Source organism: Agrilus planipennis, unplaced genomic scaffold, assembly GCF_000699045.2.
Source record: "Agrilus planipennis isolate EAB-ADULT unplaced genomic scaffold, Apla_2.0 scaffold127, whole genome shotgun sequence".
NCBI classification, from domain to species: Eukaryota; Metazoa; Arthropoda; class Insecta; order Coleoptera; family Buprestidae; genus Agrilus; species Agrilus planipennis.
The window spans coordinates 613,269-633,053 of NW_020442450.1; the positions used below are offsets into that span (position 1 = coordinate 613,269).

The 19,785-nt window shown below is 33.7% G+C and overlaps 1 protein-coding gene across 1 annotated transcript in view; it reads left to right on the plus strand.

The window, feature by feature from the left end:
• LOC108736474 (protein-tyrosine sulfotransferase) overlaps positions 1-19,785 on the plus strand; it is a 241,466-nt gene that overhangs the window by 86,894 nt on the left and 134,787 nt on the right. The window contains exon 3 of the mRNA XM_025980499.1: positions 7,828-7,868. The gene's annotated coding sequence lies outside the window, so the exon portion shown is untranslated. The remainder of the gene's footprint in view (positions 1-7,827; positions 7,869-19,785) is intronic.

The following is a 19,785-nucleotide window of genomic DNA, read 5'->3' on the forward strand; positions in this document are numbered from 1 at the left end:
ATACTTTGTCTTAGAGTTTTGTAAAGCTCAAAGACTCAACTTTGAGAATATGAAACGGCTTGTAGAAAAAATTGCGTAAATTATGTGTAAATTCATTTAAAACAAAAAAGAATTTTTCCTATGTTAATTAAATGGGAAACTAAAATAAAAATAGCGACCCCTTAGATTTGAGCTATGGGGCTCATGTTTAGCGAGGATTTTTTTTTACATCAAATAGAAACATTTGAGGGGGTAAGAGTTAGAAAAAAAAATAAAAATTTTGTTTGAAGCACCCTAATGTACATACTAGTTTCTACCCGTCGCATTGATATCCTAAATACTAGTCAAAAATCATCGACGACCACATAGAACTGATTTCTATCCCTCAGCACATTTTCGTTTGGAAAAAAGGTACCCTATGTCCTTTTTTATACCCCCGATAATGTGTCTAGAAAACATCATGATGATCGATTGAGTAGTGAAGCCGACAAACTTATATTCGCATTTGTTATATATGTTAGGATATCTAAGACATCAAAAGGTTCCATCCAGTGTTATGGTTAAGTTGGTGTGATGTCTATTTATTTAGTAAAATATATAGGTAATTAATCACATTGAAATGACAAAAAAGAAATTTTCATTTGAAATTTAATGTTACGTATATTTTACAAGAAGCTTCGAGTTAACTTTTATTCTCTGATTCTCCAATTATTTTTTCTATAGACATATTTCTATTCAAAACAGTTAGTATTGGTCGGACAGTAATGGAAACAATTCGGATTTTTGTTGTTTGGTGTTTTAGCAATGTTTGTTTAGTGGTTAGAACAATTAGTAGTTTAGTGGTTAGAACATTGGTGCGTAAAGCCAAAAGTCCCGGGTTCGATTCCCGGCGGGGGTGTGACAACAGCAACAATTTTTCCCTCATTTATTTGAGGTAGCGTGTAGTGGGTTAAAAATTCAAAAACGAATTTTCAGATTAATATTTCATATTAAACTAACTCACTTCTAAAAGTTGTCTAAATTGTATGTATGAAAAATAGATTTGTAGTAAAATCAAACATTAGCAAAAAGAGAAGTTTCTATGGTTTTCCTCTGCGCAACCTACCTGCGCATCTCAAAACCTTCCCCTTCAACGCCAAGTACACAGTTACCCTCTCTCTTTTTCGTCACTCTCTCTTTTTCTAAATATGTGGAAAGAATGAGTGAAACATCTCTATCTTTTGTATAGTTTACAGAAGGGGACAAAATTGTATAGATTAATTAGTTAATGTGGTTATTACTTTTTTTTTATTCATTTAACGAGTTGTATGAATATACTTAATAAGCAATTTTACCATCTACGTGCACAATTCCCATAGATAATTATTGTTAAAATATTTAAACATCCTGTATATTCCTTTACGCTTTATTTTTGTTAAAACTCTCGGCACGATGTGAAATTCGTCGAGTTTATTTTGTGTTCTGAAACTTCCTAGGTACGTATCGTATGCATGGTACGTACTTGTGTATGTCTATGTAAGCAGACGCGTACAGGGGTTTTATACCTGTGGGTAAGTTGGAAAGTATGCACGTTAGTTGGTACGTGATTTCAAATTTTCCGTGGAAATTGCACCGCATGTGAAATTGCTTGTTGATGAACCGACGGGTTGGCATATTAGAGGTTGTTTTTTATTACGTTTTTGATTCGTTGTGTGATTTTATTTCGATGTATTAGGTATGCGTATGCTTTTATTCGGATGTACGATTTTGAACTAAAAAAAATTTAATTTAAAGTTTTATTAGTATGAGTGTTTGCAATTACACTAAAACTAGGTTATAACTTGCTGTAAAAAATCGATACTATCAAAAGTTCGTTGAAGGAGTTCAATACTGTTTATAAGTACATATATAGGGGTAGGTTTATTTGTGATATTTTTTGATGTCTACTAAATAATAAAACTCTAAATTCCGTACAAAACAGTTTAAAAACTTAAAACAGTTTTCGACATCCTCAGTTAGAAACTGAGAAACCTCCACTCCCAAGGTTTTATCCTTTTGCTTGCTTTTTGTAAATTGATTTGATTAGTTGTACAGTCACAATGTTTGATGTAAGGTTCGTATTTATATGTATAATGACTACTGAATTTTGCATGCCACAGAATTATACTGCAAATTTTATTGAACACTATCATTCATATAGCAGTTGAATATCCTTTTTTCTTTTAATGAAAGTGAATAACTAATTTTAATCTGAATTAACGAGCCGTTACTAGACTTTAATCAGGGGTTATGATCTTCTTGAGGTATCTAAGTAAGCTATGTAGATGAAGAACCTTGAAGAGGAATCAAATAAAATTACGGATGAACTGTAATGTGAAAGAAACAATCAACTTTCACCATTCCGCATCCTTCATTGGTTTCAAACGCTATCAGGGGCTTACGAAACACTTCCACTCTTCCAGGATGAATTCTGCTTAGGCTTATCTATACTTTTGATTACTTGCTCCTTAATTTCTTTCTTTATCTTTATGTAACGAGTGATGATGTTGGACGTGGTATCAACTGAGTTTTTATTCAACGATTAACAAAAAATTTTCTTTACTTCGGACGCTACACAATTCAGTACCTAAGGAAACGTTTATTAATTATGTGAAGTCAAACATCTCAACAATTTTCGCCAAAAGGGAGACGGGTATGTCCAAATTAAAAAAAAAAAAAAACACCTCATAGAATTACATCATCATTATTTGTAACATTATCTAAAAATAAATAAAGCACTTAAATATGTAGTAAATTAAGGAGACGTCAATTAATTACTTGAAGTCAAAAAGAGGGAGGAGTCTAGAAAAATTCACTTAATCACGTTTAGGAAGAAATGGGGGTCCAAATTTTTACAAAAATAAGTATTATCTAGAAATAAATAGAGCATTTGAATACGCAAATCGCCAATAATTACGTAAGGTCAAATGGAAGGAGAGGTCTGACAAAATTTCACCAAATCTCATCATAGGAGGGATCCAAATCTTGAAATAAAATACTCCACGTAATTAATGGATGTTCCTTAACGAAGAAATTAAAGACATTTGGAAATGGATGACATTCAGTTATATGTATTCATGTATGTATTTGGTAAACACTATATATTTAATAAAATTATTTCAGTTTATATTAATTACTAGCTGTATCCTGCGCACCAACTAAAATAAATTTGAAGGAATGACATTACACAAATATTCAATTCATTTTGAGTCATTTTATTGATTTTGTTCATTTCGAAAATATTGTAACATTGCAGCGTTTCGTTTCAATTCGATATTTATTGAAGTGCTGTGGGATACACAATATTTCTTGTTTTTCCTATCGAAAATTTGTCGTATCAACTCAGAAACCTTTCTTTGGCTCATGTACAACAACTTTGCTGAAGATCATCATATGATCAATATCATAGTTTACGATTCTATAAAGGACATACAGACAAACATTCATTTTTATATATATAGATGTCTGCCTTCCTATTACTGCCTCCCATAAATATCCTTAACTTAGTTTGCATTTTAGTAAGGCCTATCCTTCATTTGTAATTTCTTTTTTTAATGTTTACTTGCTGAAAATGATCACCCGCTTGCCCCACGATTTACACAGTATGCGACATGAAAGGGAAAATTTGAGCGTCAGTTTTATCATCATTATTTTGTACTTCGAGTTTCAAAGGATAATCTATTTTAGCTTGAGCGATCTCCCTTGAGGTATTTCATGTTTTCTGATGAACAAGCAATGAAGGGATGTGACGTATTAGGAACATTTTTTCTGTTGTGAAAAGTTTTGAATAATCGCTGTGATTGTAAATAAAGATGAATACATACATACATTTGAACTTTAAACTGCAATATTTCAAATTAATCTCAAACCTCTGATATTAGAGGGCTAACTTACGAGAAATTTAAAAATTATTCATGTTATACTGAAGTCGCGATTTAATTTAATTTAAAGTACTCTGGCGTGTATATCAGTTCTATATGTAATTTTTCTTTTAACCATTAGGTTACAATTTTCTTTAAATTTTAGGAAAATTCGAGAACGTCAGATAATTCACTCTACACAAAGACAAAAATGACAATATAAATCCATTTCGGCCCAAAAAAAGGCTAGGCTATTGTGATTCGAGTGCTTTTCTGAAAGTAATACGTATTATAACGGTTTGACGGATCGTTAGGTAGAATGGGACAAATTTTCGAGAAGCGACGCGACGGAAACGCGAAGAGTGAAGCGTCAAGGTTCAAAGGTCGGAGGTCGGGCGTCGTTGTTGTTATAGCATCGTTTTCAGACGGCGGCGTCGCCTATAATTCAATTATCGACCGGGTGGAAACGTGATGATTAATTAACTAAAAAGAGAAAAAATGGCGAGAACAAGGGTCGACAGTTCAATTAAAAATTGAAAGCTTTCGGAAGATAATGGAGCGATTAAATTTTTTAAATAGGTTCAGTTTGGTTCGCACTACCATTTAAGGCTTAAAAGTTTATTGGAAACGTGATGCTTGAAGATGGGATTATTAATGAAAATGAGTAATTACAAAGTTCTCTTTACCATGCTGTGAACAGCGAATTATAGAATTTAATTTGCAAAAATAAATTAAGACATACCTATCCGAAGTAACTCTTCTTAACTTTGATTTGAGCAGCTCTACTAATTAGATTTTAATAATTTTCATTGATGTATTTACTCAAGAGACGAGAACATCATCATCATAAGGTCGTCAGTCCTAAGACTGATTGGACACGCACCTCCACTCTTTCCTATCCTGCGCTAATCTTCCAATTCCCTAAAGCTAGAACAACAATATCCTTAACTATTTGCGAATAGTAATCTAATCTAGATCTACCTCTACCCCTCCTTACTTCCGTTTCTGCCTCTAATATGTCTCTGACTAGACTTTCATGCCTTAGTAGGTGTCCTGCCAACCTATCTCGCCTGTTTCTTATTGACTTCCATAGAGTCCTCTGTTCTCTTACTCTTTCTAATACCTCTTCATTTCCAACCTTCTGAAAATAATAAAAGTGTACCAAATCCACCTTTGTAAACATTAGTACATATTTGTTTATTGTATGTACAAACAATTTTTATTATATGTAGTTTTGAGTCAATCTTTTTCACTTGTGAACGCATTTTTTTGTTCTTTTGCTGACAGTTTTATTATTCCATAAAAACCTTCACTTCCAATAACGATGGTAGTTTTTGTCTGACTTTCTCATTTTTTCAACTCAAACAAAAAATGTTTAGAATTTTATTTTTGTCAAACGTAACATCTATTTGATCTTTTCTATTTGTGTTTGAATATGACACTTGCTTACATATTGCGAACGAAACAATGCAGATACTACAAAATAGTAAGAAAAAGGAAACGGCATTTTTGTAAAAGTATATAGATAAAAAATTTAAAGGAAAATCAACTTTGCATTCGAGATGGCCATATGATATTATTGCAGATTTGAGTAGAATGGGAGGGTGTTCCTGAGTAGTGTATCAAGGGGATGTTTTTTGTTACTGAGATAATTTTTTCCGCCAGAGTGCGCCAAAGTAAAATTTCGCAATAGAACTTGAAACAAGAAAATTGTGATTAAATGTCGAAAAAAAAGTATTTTTTTTATGAGAAATAATAAAAAAATAATGTAATATTCAAATTCAACATGCTTGAATTAGTCAGAATGGAATCTTATGCATATGCATGTTGTACTAGAAAAAAGTAAATCGAAATAGAGGTACCTAACCCTAATAGATTCTACTACGGAAGCCGTACTACGATATCCATACTTGGCCCTTGTCAGGTTGTAATAGGAGTCTTGACGTGCTTACCTTATTGTATCTCTGTCAGGAGATTCATTACTTATTCCGATCCGGCCCTGACTTGTATGTCCTTTTGAAATCCCAGATGGAAATTTATCCCAGTCCGAGTCTGACTTGTTAGCCATATTGTAAATGTACATAAAACTCCTGATTATTATTCTAGTCTGATCTTGCTATTACTATTACTTTATTGTAATCCTTATAGTAATTGCTTAATAATTCCATAGCACCAATAAAACAATACCTTCACTTTCCGTTCCTTTTACTGCCGTTGAGGACTTTAAAATGACGAAAAATAGTAAATTTTTAATAATTAGCTCCAAAATATTATAGAAATATCACATGTATTAAGTTACAATTATTATTATGATGATGGTTTTAGCTATTAAAAGCATAATGACGTTTCATATCATCCAGAAGAAAACAGGTTAATTTATCTGTCATTAAATTGTCTTTGGACAAAATAAATTTAAGTCAAATTGCATAGGGTAAAACCGGGAGAGATGGCGCACCTTTTTTGTCTTCTTGATAAAAGAGGTATAATTTAAAAACAAAACCGTTTAATAGAAATAACATATTGTTTACAACGATATACATCAGGTAAATAATAAAAACGAGCAATTCGGCCTTATTTTAACATTCGCAAAGATATTTAAAAAAAATATGTTAAAATCCATCTCACCTTACGACAGTGGGAGAGACGGCGCGACAAAAAAAACCTCATTTTTTCACATTTTCTTTTCTGCCACATCGGATACAATGATTGGGAAACGTGGTACCAACCCTCATGAAGCCCTCTACGACAACAAATACACTGTAGCCAGTCCTCTTTACTTGAAGTATATTCATAATTTTCCCCACAGCCAACACAATCACTCTCGCCATCCGTGCCACTACCTGGATGCTTCATTAACTCCAATATTTTCACTTTGTACAGCATTTACTGTTGCAGTCAACTGCTGTTCAGTCCACAAACCTCTGGAGCAGCTTCCCTTGCGAATATATTCAGTTGGCATCTATAAAAGAATACATAAAATATAAAATATACAAATTTTTATGTTTTGTTGAGGTCGGGAGAGATGGCTCGCGCCAACTAACCCAATCCCGTTGGGTGAGATGGCGTGGCCATGTACTCCCGCCTCATTGCATGCATACTTGCAATTGTAGGTTAGAAGAACGCTTCAAACAGTTGGTAATGCTCAAGTAATAATAAACCCATCAAAAATTCGTTAGTTTAATTTGTACACTTTATAATGTGTAAACTAGTGAAAAAAAATTAGCATGCAGAAATATATATTGATTATTTACTTACCTTAGCAGATCATTTAAACACTCAGACACACCACTAATTAACAACCACTCATTACTGTGAGACCTAAACAGTACTATTGTGCTGCAAAAGCGCGAAACGTGGAAAATATTTGTTTGCGCCATCTCCCCCGCTGCGCCATCTCTACCGGTTTTACCCTATCGGAAATTAATTTTTTTTTTCAAATCCTGTGAGATACCTTATCTCTCGTAGATTACTCTATCATACGCCGATCTGCCTCCTACAAGCTTTTTAGTCAGGATCCTACAAAGCATTCCAATCTGCCTCTTATGCTCAGGATCACGTAAGGTATCTCTATTGGGAGTTTGTATAATCAGAATATTTTGATTCGGTCCTGATCAATTTTTTCTTCTTGAGCACTATTGGGGCACCTGGAAGACTTGATCCGATCAGAGCCATAGTGATTTTCTACTCTGGTAAGCTGCTCAATGTTTGTAGGTGGCCCACGTAGTATGTGTAATACTACTACACTAATACGAAGAAATCAAGAAATATTGTCTAAATATCCTCTCGTTCTAACCTGTTCACTCCCAATATCAATAAGTACCAGCGCAAGCTTTTGTTCAGCCTCGTATAAGTTTTATTAAAAAAGTATCTATATTTTTGCATTTTTTTGTAAAAGAAGACAGTTATATCTATATTAGTTATATTGTATTTCATGTGCAATAAATTCTGATTAAAACCTTTTTGTTTTTAGGGTAGAAGGAACAAAAGGTCGTCAGCGATCTCCCGCATCATGTGAGTATATTTTAGCGCTCTCATTTTTTCTTTTTTGTTCTATTTCTGCATGTTTGCACCTAATTACTTTGGATTACAATGTCAGTAATATTGTGACGCTCGGTGCAGCTAATTGGATTGGTTTTGGATTTGAAGCGTTGCAGTGCAACTGTTTCCATTAACCAATTAAATTAGAGCACGTCATAAAGCAGATTTAAATGTCAACCGCGTTGTGGTCTTTTAAATAATAATATACATTTATGCATTTGACGCAAATCCACTTTGAAATTATGGCAGATGCATTCTCATTTAATGTAATTTGAAATATGTGTACAGTAAACAAGCAAAAACGACGTTATTATTAAAGAAATAATATATTTATTATGATTAGATGTTCCACATTTTTGAAATGTTTGTAATCGTCATAATATTTAGTGCGACAAAAAAATTAATGCTACTTTGTATTTTTGGAGTTGAGCTTCTCGTGTGTTTTAGATTGTTTCAAATTTTAAAAAAATCGATAACATTTTTGATTTGTGACTTGATTATTCTTGCGTTTTGGGCCTTGGAGAGGTTCATCCTCTATGAACTCTCTTCCTTCCGAACGTGTCTTAAGCCACTGAAAAGAACTTGGGCTCTTGACAAACCTTGATTACTATGTTGCCAATTTCATTACTTAATTTACATATCTTATTAGGAAAAGTAATAAAGGAGAAAATGCGATTTCTTACCGGGACTGAAAATTGCACTTTCGTCTTTGAAAGAAAGTTATTAAATTACCTACATAATTTAGCTAATATACACAACGTCCAGTATTATGTATAATCGCCATTAGTGTATACTATGCTCTCACTAATCTGCATTAATAAAAAGTTAACGGTTATTAGTCCAATCGTAATGGTGACACATAGATGGACAAAAAGTTTTCTTCAAATTATATTATTACTGCGTGAATTTCATAATTTGATAGAAATAATACTTTTATGGTATCCGCATATATATAATCTTCAATCCCAGCTTTTACTTTTATAATTATTCGGCAGAGTCGAATTGGCTCCCAAAAGTAGTAGCTAGATAAATCGACGATCGAATTGGCACTCAGAAAGAACCGAACTGTCGTCCGCCCTCTTAATAGCGGTTGCTAATGAGCAGGGGCGTTATAACGTTACAATTTGACTGGGTGCTCACCAAAAAAAAAAGTTCTCATCATAGTATATAAATGACTAAAAAGAAAAATCATTTCGGCTGTTCATTTACGAACTTGAACTATTTGAACCTAGTTATTATCCGAATCGACTGGAATCGACAGGGTGCTCAACCTAAATCGAGTGGGTGCCCGGGCACCCGTGGACCCCCCCCCCCTTGTTGCGGCCCTGCTAATGAGAGAGAGAGAGAGATGTTTATGTAGGTGTGTTAGAAAATATATTATCTATATAAGTAAATATTGAATATAATTATTTCTATTACCGGACGACATGGCCTAGAGGTTTAGACCAATGCTTAGTATTCGGGAGGACGCTGATTCCATTCCGGGTCCATCTGTCTTAGTCCAAGTTTTTCTGTGGTTTCCTTGGATCGCTTAGGCAAATGCTGGGGCAGTAATATTCCACAGATAATCTTTCATTCTCTTCTGTCTTCATTTCGTCCGTCCCATCTTTCTCACCCGAACCACCACCAACCCATTCCCACGATTCCTGAAAGGAGGCTGAAGAGGGTCTTCCGCCCTACCTTCTGACGTAGTCCGGAGAGACTGCCCGCCCACCGTCATTACTGACTGGTAGGGATGAAACACTCAAAGACTATTGAGAGTCCTAGCGGTTTCTTTAATTTCTTTGTACGGCGTCGGCGGGCGGTGGAATGCTGATCCACGCTCCACGCGCCGTGTAACATACGTATGACCTTAAGATGTCAACAGTAGAATTTATGAACAATGAATGCGGTAAAATAGAAACACAAAATTAATACCGGAAATAACGCACATTCTTCTGTTAAAAGTTCCGCTATCCTAAACTTCATCAGAAAGAAGCTCACGATCAAATTAAGTAAATGATGAATCAAAACAACATTAGACCGTCATTCTCTTCGTGTTGTCTAATTCAAAAAAATTGGATGCTTCGGATAATAAAAAGTTGAGAGTTGTCATAGACTGCCGTAAGTTGAACGAGAAAACAGTTTCAGACAAATATCCTCTACCTAATATTACAGAAATAAATTAATTCATTTAACTCGAAAAGCCGAAGCTTTCGTAAATACAAGTTTAGCAAACATGCGAAGATTAATACTATCAAATAAATTCTTGTTTATCTCTTTCGGAATCCTGAGGTATAACGCATATGCCTATGTGTAGTAAAATGAAATTAAACAAAAGAAACTAAAATGAAATAATATCTTCCACATAAAGATAACAACTAATAAATTAGAGGAAACAAGTAAACAAACAAACAAAGAAAGAAAAACTGATTAGATCTGATCTTTTATTATCATTGAGTGATGTGGTTCTGGCGTCCCAAGAGTAGTATGGCGTAGCATGTTGGCTATGACCGTCTGGCATTTGATACACCCTTCCTTGAAGTACTTATTCAGTTGACCTTTTTTTCTTGGTCATCAAAATGGTGATTTGGATAACTGTGTAACTGGGTTTCATCTGTTATGATAAAATGGATAGATTTATAATTTTGGGCATCTGCCAATAAGTTAGTGTTTACTGGTCAAATTCTTCACACTTTCTGCCCCTGCAGTTGCAATCGATGCATGAGTTTGGCTACTCCTCACCGGATGGACTCATAATGGATTTTCTACACATCTCAAAAATCACAATGAAATCATCCACTATATTGAATGTTTAAATGTAATTCATTGTACATAAAGAATAAATGTAATAAGTTCAGGCTGGGCAAATTTTAACGTTTGTATATGACAACTCGGTAACTATAAGAGATACAAAAGAAAGTAATGTCGGTTTCTCGATTTCTTTAATTGATGTTTTCAAAAATTTTGCTATTGCCTTTTGTTTTCGAGTTATATAAACAAAAGTTTAAAATTTCGGGTTTTAGCTTCATGTCCATATCTTGGTTGTTTGTAACATTACAACAAATAATTATTACATTCTTAAGGCACTTATTTATTTAATACAGTGGTGTCGGAAAATTAAAAAAAAAATGTCGTTTTTTAAGTTATAATACAAACTTGTGTATTTTTAAATATGAATCATAATTGACTTTGCTTTATTTAAAGAAATAATTTCTTCCTCTTTCCAAATATATATATATAATACTTATGTGGGGTCGTATTCGATGGGTGAGCATTTAATTGTGATAATAATCTTTTCGTAGTTTTTTTTTTGGTTTCTAGAGGGCGTCTGGTTTTTAAATGTAGGCTCAACTTTTTAATGTAATTTTCTATAGGTATGAGTGTTTGAATTTTTCTAGTTCAATATTTATTAACCCTAGAATGTCTGGCAAATTGTTGTAAAGTATCTTTCTAGGAATTAAAAATGCTAACGATAATTTCCTGGATTATTTTTTGGCATGATAAGAATCTATGATAAACACTAACTGATACCAGCGTGTAAATTATCTATCTAGATCGCGATGATTATTGTACATTGTCATTCCGATTTTGAAAGTTCCTGAAAAATTTTGACATTTTGTACAGTGGCATTAGCTTTGATCAGTTACATCTTTTAATTGTTTGATTTTATAGTAACAGAATTTGATACATACAAATGGAATTTTCACGTATATTTATCGGCGGCGCCACGCGAAGCCGAGAATTTCAGGTGCCTTGTTTAATCAGAAAAACTACAGCTTTTCCGCAATATCCGCATTGGTTCAATGGCAGTTAAATTTCCGGCTCATTAACGCTCTAAATGATTTAAATTAAAGACGAATTAAACGAGGACTTATCCCCATTGTCAGTTTTTACACTAATTGAATTATTACCTGTCTCTACTGCATTATTCCCTTTGTTCGTGCACAATTCGTTGAAACTAATTGAATTGAAATGCTCGTGGGTCGGAACGGTTGACCCCATCGGTGCGACATTCCGTTCGCTTCATCCGTCCCATCATTTAAAGTGTTGTTAACGCATGAACAGGGGAACGTTCGTTGTTACGTATATCAACTAACGCGTGTCTGTTTTGTATTCATGGAACTTTTTAGTTTGAAAACATTGCAGGGATGAGACCTTGAGAAACCGAACTTTCGGTCGGACACTACGTATTAAATAGTAATCGTTTGACAACTGAAAATTCGCGAAAGCTCATGGTTATAATTTTAGCATCCCTCAACGCCTCACCACCCTGACCCGTTGCTAATGATTCTTTAAATCTAATACCGTTTATTATCACAACAGTCAGTTTTAAATCACTGTTCACTTTTTTTCTGATCCGACGGGACTTGAACCTTAACCGAATTCTTGTACAAATTAGAGTGGGCAGATTGGCTTGCGAGTTTCAATGACAGATACAGGGAGCCGGACTATAGGTTCAACCATAATGGGAGGGTTCTTCAAGAAAAACCAGACTAAGACAAGACCCTGAAAGGGGGCATCAGCTCTTTCAGTACTCAGGGTGGCAGAGATCACGAGGATCGGTATGACACTCTGATGCACAATACTGCGATGTGGAAAGTAACGGGAAACCACCACATTATAATATCCCAAGTAAAACACACCAAATGATGGCGTCGTCTGGGGTACAACACTCCGGATGTAAACTATTCGGATGTCCGGACGGGGACTGCCTCGGGGGAAGTCATCAATGAGACATATTAGAAGCAGAAACGGAAGTTAGGAGGGTAGAGGTAGATCTAGAAAATACCACAAATGGCGCGGTAAACGCCATCTGTAGTACGATGCTACATTTTAGGATTACGTATGCTCCAACAAGGTCCACTTGTGTGGATATCTACTTGCTGAAAACGAATCCCGGCGTAGCCAACCTCAACGTGATAGGCACGTTACTATAATCGAATAAAATAATTCGAAGTGGTCTGTATTCTGTCGAAACTGCCAGACGCGGATCGAGATTTCGATCTTTTTGGATCTCATCAGCGCACCGCAGACAGCACCGACAGAACGCAGACCAACTTTTACCTGCTGTCTTAACAGTGCGTTTTCGAAAATACCGCAAATGGCGCGGTCAACGCCATCTGTAGTACGATGCTACAGCGACGCGCTGATGAGATCCAAAAAGATCGAAATCGCGATCCGCGTCCGGCAGTTTCGACAGAATACAGACCACTTCGAATTATTTTATTAGAGGTCGATCTAGATTAAATTACTGTTACAGGATGTGGGTTGTTCTAGTTTTAAGGAAATGCGAAGATTAGCTCAGGATAGGAAGGAGTGGAGGTGCGTGTCCAACCAGTCTTAGGACTGACGACCTTATGATGTTGATTACCTTTTTCGTTTAAAAATGTGGAATTGCATCCGGGGTAGCATCCCATTTGCATTTGAAAGTCGGTTTTATTCCTCTGTTGGCAATAATTACCATTAATTTACATTTATCATTAACTAATTTTCTTGGGGTAATTGTCGAAGCAGTTCTAAATTATTTATTTTTAAAGAACAGTAGTATTATATGGTAAAGCTGTTGCATAACTTACCTAAATTTGGACTAATGATCACTAACAATCTCTTTTAGAAGCGGGATTAGCCTTTTTTTGGTCAAGTAAAAATTATAACTTTGGTATATAATTCGGATGAGGTCTGATTTATGTCCTCTGATATTGAACTCTAAGGTACTGATCGCCTGCGGCATAGCAGCTCAGCCGTATTGATTAAATAAACTTTGTCTTGCCTCAAAATGAAATGACGGCATCAGAATAAAAAATAATTCACCTTAAAATAAATATAGTTACTGTTAAGAAAAATGTTCAGGGTTTCTCTAGACAAAACTTTTCAGTTTCTCTCCAGTCTCTCAAAATCATTCAACGTATCTGAGAGCGTCTCTCACAGTCTTTTACAGTCTCAGTTATTGCCTAGGTGTTTTTATGGATCTCTCACAGTTTCTGTATGAGAGACTCGAACGATAAAATTGTTATTTCAGAGATTCGAATCTCTCACAGTGAGACTGAATGAATAAAACTGAAAAATTGAGAGACTCGAGTCTCTCGTAGAAAGACTGGAATCTCAGAAATATGTTGAACCTAGAAAATTTTAACCATGTCTATCAAGACACCACTTATTGAGAGATTCGAGTCTCTCGTTTAGAGACTGGATACGAAATGAGGATCTCTCTATGAGCGACTCGAGTCTCTCGTTCAGAGATGCTAAACAGTTTTTTTGACAGNAGACACCACTTATTGAGAGATTCGAGTCTCTCGTTTAGAGACTGGATACGAAATGAGGATCTCTCTATGAGCGACTCGAGTCTCTCGTTCAGAGCCGCTAAACAGTTTTTTTGACAGTCTCTCAATAGTCTCTCTCAGCGACACCAGAGAGACTCGATGAGAGACGGAGCCTCGAGTCTCACTTTCAGAGACTCTGAGAGACTGAACATTTTTATCTCGGGATTTAAATAGACATTTTGAACTAAAAACAAAAAAGACCAAATGTTTGATAATATTTTGATAATTAGTGTGATGTTCAGGACACACTTGGTATCGCCCTGTATAATGTTTGGATTTAATCTTGTTAAGTGTGCTTCCTGTTGCTTGAAGTTATTTGTAGGTATAAAATTACAGTATTTTCTGGTATGTAATATCTTTTCTTCTCACTTGACCGCCGCATTGTCCTCTTATATACTTGCAGACCATCGCTGTTTTTAGTCTGACCCACTTTACCTTTTCAGTTTATTTGCTTTGGAAACAAACAAACGGTATACCTACCGTTGTTTCACTAAATTCGTACAAGGACCGTACCGTATCTAAAACGAAAACTTGTTAGCGATTATTCGTGAGAAGCGACATTTTTTTGTGATAAAAAATAAGTGCAAATACTTCAAACATTTAGCATTAAACGAACAGTAAAGAATTTGTGATACTATCAAAAAATAATCGATTTACTGTTGTGTGTAATTCCGTTAAAGATTTAGACGCGTTTTTAAATGCATAATTTAAGAATTTTAATTTTTGTTTCTGATGCAGTATTGAACGTATTAATTTATAGGAAATTGCATGTCAACTTTTAATTAATTGATCACAAATTGTAACGGACTTCAAATAGATACTTACTACATTTATGAAAGTAAATTTTTTTTTATTTACTTAGTTTTTGTATGCTACTGATCTTTACACCTCTTCGCCTTACGCCCTCTGTAACGCTCTAGTACAATTTCATTTCTTTCTGTCTGTTATTTCGTGAATTTACATAGTTTTTATTGTTTTAGTTACTGTTCGCAATAATTGATTCTATAATAGGCGTAATCCTTTTTATCTCTTGTCAAAATGCTGAAATATGTGTTTGACCATTAGGACCAAGTTTCAAAAAATATTCCATACAAACTTTTCTCCCCTTAGTGTTTAAATTTCGAAATATCCTTCCTTTTTCCTTGCATCCTGACTAACATAATAAATGCGAATGCGAGTTCATTTATTACGATTTTACGCCCTAATTACACACCCGATCATCATGAAGCTTTGCACATACATTGTTAGAGGTATAGAAAAGGTCATAGGGTATCTTTTATCTAGAAAAAAATACTATTCTAGAGGGATAGAAAAAATTAGTTTTATGTGGTCGTCGATGATCTTTTACACGCATTTAGAACATCAATGCGAGTGATGCTGCGGGAAAAATTTAGTAGATACCAAGAAACATTCTAAGAATGTAGGTTCAATTTAAGCGATTATTTGCGGTTTGTTGGTTGAAAACGTTATTTTATGGAAGTTTTGTGAAAAAAAATTGAGGCGCAATGGTACATTTATGAAAATTGGAGAGGCTATACTGGCTGGTCAGTATAGATTGTAAGAGGTACAGCGTGGGTTAAATTAGAGAAAAGTTGTGTTTTTTATGCTTTTTAAGAACCTCAACTGTTCTGGAGTTATCACAAAAAAAACTGAAATTTGCCGTTTTCTCCTTTTTTTATACTTTTTTATTTATTTTAAAATAATTATGAAACTTACTACTTCTACATGACTGACAATGGGGTTTCTAATTAATTTATCATAAATTTTCCAGGCCTGCTCAAAGTATTATTTTCTGATGTTCACTTTTGATTTTCTAATGGACGCCATGTTTGTTGGATTTTTTTGCCAGTAAATAGAGCAAAAAAAAATATGATTTCATTGATGTATCACAAATTGAATTTACAACTTCAGGGTCCCCATTAAAACATCATTTTTGTTTTTATTGGTTAATGTTTTTTTGCTCTATTTACTGGCATAAAAATTCAATATAGTGTCCATAATAAAATCAAAAGTGAACATTGGAAAATAAGATTTTAAGCAGGCCTGGATAATTTCTAATAAATTATTTAGAAAGCCCATTGTCAATAATAAAAAAGTTGTAAAAAAAAGAAAAAATAGCAAATTGCAGATTGTTGAAAAGTATAAAAATGTACGACCTTTCTCTAATTTAATACACTCTGTATTTCTTATCGTTTTGGAAAGCCCAATGATATCCACACCGAGCGCAGCCGCCCTGTATAATAATTACGTAAAAAAATATTTTTCATGCTATTATTTATGGATTTCTTGTTTTAAGGAAATATCAGAAAAAAACTCCTCGATTTTAAAGTATGCGCTCAAGGGAAATACTAATTTTGTTATGATTCGTATTTCTCCATGGAATACTAAATGTTATCCTACCTGCAAACCATAGCGAATGATAAATAATTTAATGTGGAACCATAATGTTTTTCTCAACACGGCAAGAAAATTGGGTAAAATTATTGAGTAGTAGCAGCTTGTAATAATCGACATTGATCAAAAGCAATCGAAAGGAGAAGAAATTGATTACTTTCTTTCAACCACTTCATGTTTTATTATGGTTTTAGTTTAATTACGTTGCATAAAATATTATCATTAACAGAGGTTTAATATTAACGTAAAAAGTGACATAGTTTTTTCTAGTTTATAATTAAAACAATAAATCTTACTAATGTAAGCTTTTTTCTGTTTTTATTAGGACAACAGTTGTTACAATAGTTCCTTTTAGTTACAAAAATGCGGTTAAATGTAATAATTTATATTGTGGTAATGAATTGCCTAATGTAAAATTGTTACAATTGCCAAATAATTAGAGTACAGTCGACTGTTAATATAATCATTGATTTTTGAAATCAAAAGGTGCGTCTGGTCGTTGTATGACCAACTTAGTGCAACATTTTGAGAGATCAATAGTGTATGGAATTTAAAAATGATTTTAATTGTAAAATAAAATGACTGTAGGTGAGTTTTATGTTGTGTTATTAAAAACTAAAAGAATATATGTAATAGGTACTTATTAATATTGATTATTAAAATTCTAAAAAAAAGTAACACTTGGGAAATAATAACAATTCTTATTAATTTTTAATTATTTCCGGTTGTTTTCTGTATTTTAATGTCTATTTTATGGAATTAATCTCATTTTTTTAACATTGAATTGCAAATCCTGGATCATGCAAATGGTTTTAGAGAAAATTGAAACGTACCTATCCTACCCTGTTTTTTTAAATACATTTTTTTTTCAATTTTTTGAGTAAACGAAATAAAATTAGCAGTCAAGTTGGAATACAGGGACATATTCTTCTAAAGTCCTCCAGATATGATATATTGTATGTACGTAATTGATGTCCCGAAAACGCCTTTAAGGATTGAAATGATTTAATTTTTGGGAAAAATCATTTTGATGCACTTTTTGTAAAAAATAAGTAATTTGTCAGCTATCAATACTACAATATGTAACCCCACATATTGCCTTTACATCCCTGATGTGTAGATAACCTCACTATGAAACTTGTCCAAACTGGTATTAAAAAGAAATAGCATATGGCACCTTTGTATATAATTAATCGGAAGATAATTAACCAATGATGGTTTTCCAAGAATTGCGAAAATAATTGTTTTACTCTACAATTTGATTTATGTATTGTACTATTGATATAAAGATATAACCGTAATACTTATGTGGCTAAATTATCTCCATTTTACGTCTGAAAGAATCTGTAGTTATACCACATCTCTTTATTTATGAAATAGATGATTTTGTATTATTTATAATAAAAAACACTTGTTAGTATGTTTCACGAGTGCTAGATTAATTTTCAATTAGTTAAATAAAGTCCTTTTAATTATTAACCATTATTATTATTATAACAAAAAATATTCTGTCTTACCTTACGGGACTCATCCTACATGTCACTAAAACTTTTCATAGCGAACATTATGTCCTTCACCCTCTTCTGATTGAAAAACAGTCTATCGTTGCAATAAAAAGTTTAAGTAATAGTTAGGGTTACCTTCTTGTGATTTATTTTTGATAATCTTATTGTGTATATAAACCAAAACACATTCATCCTAATTACCACTAGTAAAACCTTTCACAGCGGGCACATGTTTCGCCTTCTTTAAATTGACAAATAGTCTTGCGTTGATACTTTTCACATTAGAAGTACGTGAAACATGTGTCGTAGTGAAAATCATTAGTACTAGTTAGGGTTAGCCTCGTTTACTTTATTTATCATTACCTTATAGTGTAAATAAAGCAAAAGAAATTGATTTCAATTACCGTTAAAACTCCTCAGAGCGGATTCATGTTTCTTCCTCTGCTGACTGACTCACAGTCTCGCGTATATATTGCCCACATTAGAAATGGGTGAAACACGTGTCTGCAGGGAATAGTTTTAACAAACTAATGCGAATTGAACCGCATTACCACCAACCTTTCACACCGGACCAAATATGTTTTTTGTCCTGTTTTGTCTGACAGTTTCGCTTTGATAATGGTTACATTAGAAATTGGCGAACACGTGTCTGCAATAAAAAGTTTTGGTGGCAATTTTGTTACCTTCGTTTTCTTTATTTTTCGTTACCTTGTAGTGTAAATAAAATAAAAGGAACTTACCTTAATTAACACAGTTTTTTCATAGCGGACACGTGTTTCCTCTTGTGACTGACAGTCTCGATAATGATAGTGCTCACATTTGACGTAGGGGAAACACGTGTTCGCAGTGATAAGTTTTAGTGGTAATTAAAATAAGCCACTTTTATTTTCTTTGTTGTATACATAGTGTGAATAGACACTTATTGTGCTAATGGAGGGATTTGGATAATAGAATAATTCATTCCTTATTTTTAATTTTTTATACGTATTTGTAATTTACAATTACCTCTTTTATAATGCAAGTTTTCGTAACCTGGGGCTATGCTACTTTCACGGAGATGACAACAAATGATTTAAACGAGTGTTTGCAACGGATCGCAACTTTTTAGGTATCTGTAATTTACACTTTCATTCATAATTGCGAACCTTAGAATTGTGTGTTTGTATACGTTCACTTACTTTAACAACGCGGTAGCAATTTTTCAAAAGCGTCATATGCATACAATGCAACGGTGAATTCAACGAAACGTAACGTTATTAGCGAGACATATAGCAGCTAAACAATGCACGTCGGTACATAAAATACATATACAAATATATACGTCGGGGAAAAACATCAAACGGATACATGTATCATAGAGATAATACCGGCGAAACAGGAGAGTCGTGTGAAAAAGCGTTTCGTTAATAAAAGAAACAGTAGAGAACGGAGTGACATCTCATTCTGTTTAAAAGTTGTGCACCTCAAGGTTCAATAGAACCCTAATGTGCCAACATCTATAAAAATATTTCTACAGTATGGAATCATAAGGGATACGTTCTACGGTTCCAAAATAAAACCAATATGTATCAAAATTAATCCTTATTTAGGTTTATAAAGCTTTAGGCAAAGGTTTAAAAAATTTAGTGTTTTCTTCTTGTTTTGAATTTTGAAATAAGTCCACTCTTTTATAAATGTCGCTTCGGCACG